Here is a 9,498-nt window from a genome sequence, read left to right on the forward strand (position 1 = left end):
CTGTAAAAAGTGATAACCAAATAAACACAACATAACAAATATTATATCAATTGACAAACAAAGACAAAGCTTAGTCTAATAAAGTCCTAAGTGGAGTCACCATTTTGTCACACATGATGTTGCGATGACCTTTAATGATTGTAGAAAAAATAACAGATATCTTGTATTTTGTTCTTAGAGGGGAAAAAATCTAATTTAAGGAGTTGCCACTTAATATTATGGTCACTAGAAACTCTAACTGGTCAACATAAATTTCATGATATAAGACTAGTTACATGAAAGTGAAAATACTATCACCCTTTAAATGTTTTACCTGAGGTAAGCTGTATTGTTGGTTTTGTCTTTAATTGCTAAGGGTTTGTTTTATTCTGTTTTTTAAGGTATGCATATAATATTCCTGACTTTGATATCAATGAATATTCAACTAATATTCCTGACTCTGATATCAATGAATATTTAACTACAAATACTTTCAACTCTAGCGTTGATAAATATTACATAACAAAAGAGTATGGTATTGCTGACTTTGGCATTAATGAATATTAGGGATTCAAAATAATTCTTAATCCTATTGTCAATATTCCTAACTCCAACGTTAGTAAACATCGAGGGTATTCTTAATTTTGACATTAATAATTACGAACATTCTTGATTGTGGCGCTAGTGAATAAACTAATAAAATTTGAATTGAAAACAAAACATAAATTATTATTATTTTTTCAATGAGAAAGAAAAGACATATATGTATTACATACTAGATTCACATTTCATAGTATAAGTCTACAACCCAATACTAAGTAAAGTCATAAAAAAAACATGCGAAAGACCTATAAATAAACTTAGAAGGGTCCCCAAATTTTTTTGGTATCTCAAATACTACAACCAAGGATTTACAGATGGACCATAATGTATCAACTATTGGATCATCATAATCAGCTTCAAGCTCTCAATCTTTGAAGTTCTAGGTGATTTTAAACAAACAAGTTGAAGCTTGAACGACTCATCTTGCTACTGAGACATAATGACTTAGTACTGAGACGATCAAATTCCATCTATTGCACTTAAAGCTAAAATCATACATGGATGGTGTCGATACTTGACGTCGGGCGACGGCTCCACATCATTTTTGTTTATTTAACAAAAAGATTTTTTTTTATTTTTATTGGGGAAATGAAAATTTTATTGGAGTCGCCATCTAGTAATTTGAGGGAACTAGAAATCCCAAATTAGACACTGGTCCCAGAGATTCGGGTACTAGGTTAGTTATGATTAAGGGAAGGTAGACACCACCCTTAAAACATCCTTTCAAAAGAAAGGTTACCCTTACTTGTGTGTTTTTTATTTGATTTAAATGCTATTATATTTTGAACTTATTTGCAATTTCGTTTTTTTTAAATAGTTAACGTCGGTCCCTAAAAATAGGAGACGCGTTAAAAAAATGACGTCAGTCCCTAAAAATAGAAGACTTGTCTAAAAGATCGACGTTTGACCCTAAAAAGGAGATTTACGTCTGAGTTACCAAAAAAATAAACTAAAATTATGGATATAATCCATATTTGTTTGGTATTTAAAATTTATTTTATTTTATTTTATTTTGACATCGGTCCTTTTCTATAAAAAGAGATATGTCGACAAACAACGTTCATAAGAGACGTTAAAAAAATGACATCAGTTCCTAAAAATAGGAAACTCGTCTAAAATATTGGTAGAAAACTATGCGAGAAAATCACATTTTTTTTTTGAAATGATTGTTTTGAATTTTATTTAAAAAAAAAAAAATTTCGGAGAAAACCGGGTATTTTAATACTGGATTTGTATTTTACAATGTAAATATACAGCCCGATATTATGCAAAAATTGGTAGAAAATATTTGAGAAAAATCATAAATTTTTTAAAATGATTTTTTTGAAATTTTTTTGATTTAAAAAAAATAAATAAAAATAAAAAAGTCCACTGCATGAACAGTGGACGTGAATTATAATTCACGTCCTCTGTTCCTGCAAAAACAACGACAGCGACGAAGAAAAAAAAGAAGAAGGGTAAGAAGAGTGGCTTACCTGGCTGAAGGGTCGTGGCTGCCGTTACTATTCTGGCTGAGGAAGGTGTGCTGCCAGTGGTTGCAACGGTGAAGCTGTTGATGGCGTCGGCTTCCTGTGGCAGAGGAAGGAAGAAGAAGAGGAAAAATAAAAAAAACACGCGGGAGGGGCTACAGCGAAGAGAGAGAAAACGACGGTGGCTCTTGGTAGTCGGCTGGTGGTTGCGTTGGCTGCCTGTGGTGGAGATAATGGTGGGAACACCGGTGATGAGGGTGGTGGTGGCTGAAGGTCACGATGGAGAGAGAAAGAAAGAGTAAATGTGCAGAAATCGGCAGAAAAACAGGTTTTTTGGCTAACTTTGGACCCGATTCTCCCTTCCCTCAGGCCATGAAATCCACCTCTATTTATAGGCGGTGGAAGAGGGCAATCTTGTCTACATTGAGGAAAAATTTCAGCCTTTGATTCAGTTGAGAAGGATCCCAACCATTGGCTCAAAGTAGGTATCATGAGTTGAAAATCTGCAGACAAAAAACTGATTGAGTAGGCCTTTTTAGGCTGTCACCAGTGCTAATATATTGTCATTTAGCCCAACCTGATGACATGGGGTTGTAGAAAAACTGCAGAGTATCAGTTTCATATAAGAGTTATTAAATTCGGTGGACGTTAGGTACATTAAATGCAGCTGCAAAGTAGTCAACCAGACCAGCTGTTTCAGAGAAAAAAAATAAAATTTGCAGACAAAAGCTGATTGAGTAGGCCTCTTTAGGCTGTCACCAGTGCTAATATATTGTCATTTAGCCCAATCTGATCACATGGGGTTGTAGAAAAACTACATAGGATCAGTTTCATATAAGATTTGGTAAATTCGGTGGACGTTAGGTACATTAAATGCAGCTGCAAAGTAGTCAACCAGACCAGCTTTTCAGAAAAAAAATAAAGAAGATAATGAACAGTGATTTTTCGTCAATGTCTATTTCAGTCCTCTCTCTTTCAATTGAGCCCTAATTGACCCTAAACCTTTTTATTTAATGCCATTAGCCCCCTAATTAACTTGGTAAAAATTAAATTTGGTCTTTTAAAATTTAGATTTTCTCAATTAAGCCCAAATTAAACTTCCAAACTTAATTTTTCACCAATTAAGCCCCAAATAAAATTAATTTGACCCATTTAAAGTATAATTAAGTCCTTGCACTTAATTAAATCCTTCAATTGGACCCAAATTAATTCTTAAACATAATTAAAATTTAATTCGGCCTATGACTAAATAAAATTGGCCCATTAAAAATTTAATTATGTCATTGAACTTAATTTTTGTGCAAATTCATCCAATAATCATTTAATTTGACATTGAATTTTTATTTTTTCTTCATTTTTGGGCACAATAAGGTACAATTAGGCCTTGAACTTCCTCCAAAATTGCAGCTTGATTCCCCGATTTCCTTTCTCCACATTATCAGCCTTTATTTTTTTGAAAAAGAAATTGATTTTTTTAGGATTTTTATAAATAATAATAGAAATAAAATAACATTCAAGAAAATCTTGGTGAGTCCAAAATTGGGTTACAACAGTTGCCCCCTCTTTACAATGCTTACGGTGCAAAGGCATTGGAAAATTCATTTTCTTTTGACTTTGCATAGTAAGTTTTGTAAAGAAAAAAAAATGGTGGTATTGAAACAATATACAGATTTTAAGTTGGTCTATTCTTCTAGGCAACCTGCCCAATGATAAAATGCGAGGAAACTCGCAGGTGGTCTCATTGTTCCAGGTGACTTGCCCGATAGTGAAAAGCAAAGAAGAAAATGCGACGAACTCGCAAGTGGTCTAATTGTTCCAGGCGACTTGCCCGATGATAAAATGCGAGGAAACTCGCAAATGGTCTAATTGTTCCAGGCGACCTGCCCGATGATAAAATGCGAGGAAACTCGCAAATGGTCTAATTGTTCCAGGCGACCTGCCCGATGATAAAATGCGAGGAAACTCGCAAGTGGTCTAATTGTTCCAGGCGACTTGCCCGATTGATAAAATGCGACGAACTCGCAAGTGGTCTAATTGTTCCAGGCGACCTGCCCGATGATAAAATGCGAGGAAACTCGCAAATGGTCTAATTGTTCCAGGCGACCTGCCCGATGATAAAATGCGAGGAAACTCGCAAGTGGTCTAATTGTTCCAGGCGACCTGCCCGATTGATAAAATGCGAGGAAACTCGCAAGTGGTCTAATTGTTCCAGGCGACCTGCCCGATGATAAAATGCGATGAAAATCGCAAGTGGTCTAATTGTTCCAGGTGACCTGCCCGATGATGAGCTTCAGGGTTGATGAAAACTTCTAAAGGAAGTCATACCTGTATGGTTGAGATCTGATTTGTAAATCGATCTCAAAGATGATGTAAGCTTCTCACGAAAGTCTTATATGTACAACTGGGATCTGATTTGCAAATCAATCTGAAAGACGACGCTCAAGAAAGTCTTATATGTACAGTTGAGATCTGATTTGCAAATCAATCTCAAAGACGACGCTCAAGAAAGTCTTATATGTACAGCTGAGATCTGAGCTTCTATTCAAAATGATGGCAGGAGCAAATTCCCTATAAATCACGCGGTATCGGGCAAAAGACATCATCAGCTTCTCACATTTTCAATACTCTCAGAGTTCTCAACTTTTGAAGTTTTAACCATGTCTTCCTCTTCTTCCAATGCTAATCCAAACCTTGCTCCTGCGGCAGAGCCTGTAGTTTGGCGTACTACTTTTGAAGTGAATGGACGTCCAGTTACAATAGAGGATACTGTAATGGACAATGAAGATATTGCTGTAGCCGTGGCTAGAGACATGATCCTTCCTCGTGATGAATTAATACTGGCAGCCAGGACCGATATTGAAGCAGTGAATCAGTCACTTGCTCTCAGTATCAGAGCTATGTCGTCTTTGGTGAACGTTGCGGAGCGTCTTCATGCCAGGAGACTTGAGTTGAATACTTAAATTCCTGAGCTCCATAATCAGATTGAGAATTTAAGGAAAAGGCTCCATGATGAGAGACGTTACATAAACGACTTGGAGAGGAGAAACGAAGAACTCAATGCACGTGTTGACTTTTAGAGGGACTATGTTAACACACGACACCTCGAGTTCGAGGAACAGATGGAACGCATAATTAACCAGTTTGAGGAATTTCAAGTAATGATGGATCATCAGTGAGCTGAAAATATCCCTAATCGTCCTCACAGTGTTTAACGTTTGTACTTGTAAACCATTATGCCCATGAATAAAAATCCATCTTTCTCGTCTTTAATCATGAATTTTGCTTTTATGGAATTGCCACATTTGATATGATTTAAAAGAACTTCAATTCATCTGTGTCTCGTTGGATCCCGTGAGGAGTTTTGTTTTGAGAGATATCTGCAAAACAAATATGCGATGCTTGTGAAGTGAGATGATATGCAATGCATCTTACCTGTTTTTGAAATATAGATCCCCGTTCATCTTGTTTGAGGATCTTGACTTTGAGTGAGCTGTTTTGATTTACGCGTACTTCAAGTCTACTCAAGTTGACCCATGTTGGCCATTTTATAAGATAAGCATTGTTTGAGTTTCCCAACAGTCACTGCACGTTTCTCTATTGGTAACTTCACTGAGAGAATCAGCTTCTCCGTGGCCCGACATTGTCCTGGGATTTCATCTGCATTTCTCTTACTGAAGATGTATCAGTTGTCTTGTTGTCTAACTGATCATACTGTAAGAGTCAATAATCTCCTTTCATAGATACTGAAAATCATACTATTTCAGTCCTTATGCTAGAAGAAGCCCACAGTTTATCACGTGTATTTTCCACTAGGGAAGCAAATTTCTTTGCCGTTAAGGATCTGGTAACTGCTTCTCTGCCTCCTGGGAGAATTAACTGCCTCATTTCATTTCCTCCTTTGCTCTTGTTGTCATTAGAATCTCTGGTTTTCTAATGGTGCCTCATAATGTGTTATACGCTTATTTTTCTTACAAAGAAAAACTTTTTCCAAAAATGATTTTTCAAAAGATCTGTTTTGTTCACGAAAACTGAAACTCTCAATGTCTGTTTATAACAATGTTCAGGCAATTCTGGGGCTTTATGTCAAATCTCTTGGTAAAAGTAATCTAAGATGAAGGTAAGTGATGAGATGACCTTCTGCTTTGGTTTTCAAAGTGTTCAAGCGATTGCTTGAAGGTGTTTTGAGAGAAAAGAAACAATTTGCCTTTTATCTTTAGAAACACTCTTTTTAACAGCATGAATAATAACGAGTAATTATTTGCTACGCCATGACTCTTTATGGAAAAGTCTCTTATATTTTGAGAACGCCATTTATTGATCCATGTCGCTTACTTGATTAGAAAGGACTTCAAAGGCACGTAATGTATTTTATGGCTCAAGGCTATAAAAGAAAGAGCATTCCATAAGCTCAAAAAAAGTGTTTAAGGGCTTATAAACTATAGATCACTATTATCTTGTCTTGGCATTTTCTTTTGCTACCTTGACAACAAAAATGATGCTAAATATTCCAACTGAGGAACTTCTGTTTTCTTTTTTGTTATTCCCATATTTGTTAGGAATTCTCTCAATTGTTTGGAATTTAATTGAATTCTTTGTTGTCAAACTTTCTTTATAAGCTCACATGCCTTCAAGACAATTTCCTTAATCATATTTCACTTTTTGCCCCCTAGTGTAGGGTGTGATCTTAGTTAAGGTTCTCATGAAAGAAAAGGCTTTAAATAGACTCAGCTCAAATTGGGACTGCAAAGGATAATTTTAAAGAAAGTGAAGGGAATATCAAAGATGACCTTTCCTCATTTCAAGTAAGATCAGTTAAAACCAATAAACTTTGTCCATATCCAACGTAATGCTTTGGATATGTAAGATACCATGTTTTGCGCGTCCATGACAAACTAATGTACTACTAACCATTATTCATGCTGATAAAATGTGGATCCAAGACATAATTTGGGTGATAGTTGTTCCAACTGCATGTTTTTTTGACTTGTTTGGTCATCTCTTTCAAGGGAATTACTCTGAACATTATTCTAAACAAATCATTGATTTATTTCATTGAAATCACAAACAAAATCAGTTCTTTTAAAACCTCATTTTAAAAAAAATGGACTTTCTTGTAAAAAAAGAAAGTTTGAAAGATCAAATTGTTGAGCCATTGAGATCATGCATGGGCTTTTTGGTGAGGTATAAAGCAAAGAGAATTTCCTGGCCAAAACTTTATTGATTGGATTGGATGAAACCATCATACATAATACTTTTTCACAGAATCAGAGTTCACAGGCCTAGGTAAATCATCTCCATCCATCCTAGTTAACAACAGAGCTCCTCCGGAGAATGCTTTCTTCACTACATATGGGCCTTCATAGTATGGTGCCCACTTGCTTCGGTCTTCACTTGGTAATGAAAAGATTTTTCGTAGTACAAGATCCCCTTCTTTGAATTCTCTAGGTCGAACTTTTCGGTCATATGCCTTGGCCATCCTTCTTTGGTACAGCTGGTGATGGCAAATTGCAGCCAACCTCTTCTCACTTATCATGTTCAGCTGTTCATATCTCACTTTAGCCCATTCAGCTTCTTCTAATTCAGATTCTATTAGTACTCTCAAAGAGGGAATTTCCACTTCTAAAGGCATCACCGCTTCCATCCCAAATACTAATGAATAAGGTGTAGCTCCAGTGGATGTCCTTACTGCTGTACGATATGCATGCAGAGCAAAGGGAAGCATCTCATGCCAATCCTTGTAAGTGACTACCATCTTCTGGATAATCTTCTTGATATTCTTGTTTGCAGCTTCGATAGCACCATTCATCTTTGGTCTGTAAGGAGATGAGTTTGAATGTTTAATTTTCCACTTCACACATAATTCTGTGATTATTTTCCCATTAAAATTTTTAGCGTTGTCGGTCACTATCTTCTCAGGTGAACCGTACCGACATATCAAATCTTTCTCAATGAAGCACTTGACCACTTTTTGAGTTACATGAGCATAAGAGCTAGCCTCCACCCCCTTTGTGAAGTAATCAATGGCTACTAAGATAAATTGATGCCTATTGCTGGCCTTTGGGTTGATTGGACCAATCACATCTATTCCCCACATTGCAAACGCCCATGGTGATGTCATATTAAACAGAGGAGCTGGAGGTGCATTTATCTTATCACTGTACACTTGACATTTATGGCATTTTCTGACATAATCGATGCAATCTTTCTCCATGGTCATCCAGAAGTACCCAGATCGTTGCATTTGTCTAGCCATCATGTGCCCGCTTGCATGAGTTGCGCAGATTCCTTCATGAATTTCTTGCAATGCTACCTTAGCTTCGATTTCTTCTAGACATCTTAGTAAAGTTCCATTGAATGATCTTTTATATAGAATATCTCCATCTAGGTAAAATTCTATGGCTAACCTTCTCAAGGTCTTCATATCTGCTTTAGATGCCCCCAAGGGATATTCTTGATATTGGATAAACCGCTTGATGTCATAAAACCATGGGTTCCCATCTATTTCTCCTTCGACTGAACAACAATGAGCTGGAAAATTTTTAATCTCAATGTGGATTGGTTGTACCCTGATTCCGTAATCAATTTTGGCCATAGAAGCTAAGGTTGCCAAAGCATCAGCAAACTGGTTTTTGTCTCTTCCCATATGGGTAAAATTTATCTCATCAAAGCCCTCAGTCAGTTTTGAGAGATATTGTTGAATGGGATCAATTTTTCTTCTTTAGTCTTGCCATTCGCCTTTTCACTTGACAGATTATTAACATTGAATCCCCATAGACATCAAGCTTCTTTATTTTCATCTCTAAAGCAGCTTCCAACCCAAGGATACAAGCCTCATATTCAGTGGTATTGTTAGTACACTCAAATTGTAGTTTGATTGAGATGGGATATTGTTTCTGGTCCGGTGAGATTATCACAACCCCTGCTCCATTGCCAGATACATTTCACTGCCCCATCAAAATACATAATCCACCAATCAGTCTTCTCTTTGTCTTCTTCTACTATCGACACATCCTCATTTGGGAAGTCAAAGTTCAAAGGCTCATAATCTTGGATAGCATTATCTGCCAAATGATCAGCAATTACACTTCCTTTTATAGATTTTCTTGTCTTGTATACAATGTCATACTCGACCAACATTACTTGCCATCTTGCTATTCGGCTTGACAAGTAAGGTTTCTCAAAGATGTATTTAAGAGGATCCATTTTTGAGATCAACCAAGTGGTATAATACAACATATACTGTCGAAGATGCTTCGTGCTCCATACAAGAGCACAACACAGCCTCTCAATCATAGTATATCTGGATTTCACAATCTGTTAAACTTCTTGCTTCAGATAATAGATAGCTTGCTCTTTTCTTCCAGACTTCATCATGTTGTCCTAACACACAACCCATTGCTCCTCAGTTACTGTCAAATACAAGATCAAAGGTCTTTCAGGTACAGGC

Source organism: Populus alba, chromosome 9 (assembly GCF_005239225.2).
Source record: "Populus alba chromosome 9, ASM523922v2, whole genome shotgun sequence".
Taxonomy (NCBI): domain Eukaryota; kingdom Viridiplantae; phylum Streptophyta; class Magnoliopsida; order Malpighiales; family Salicaceae; genus Populus; species Populus alba.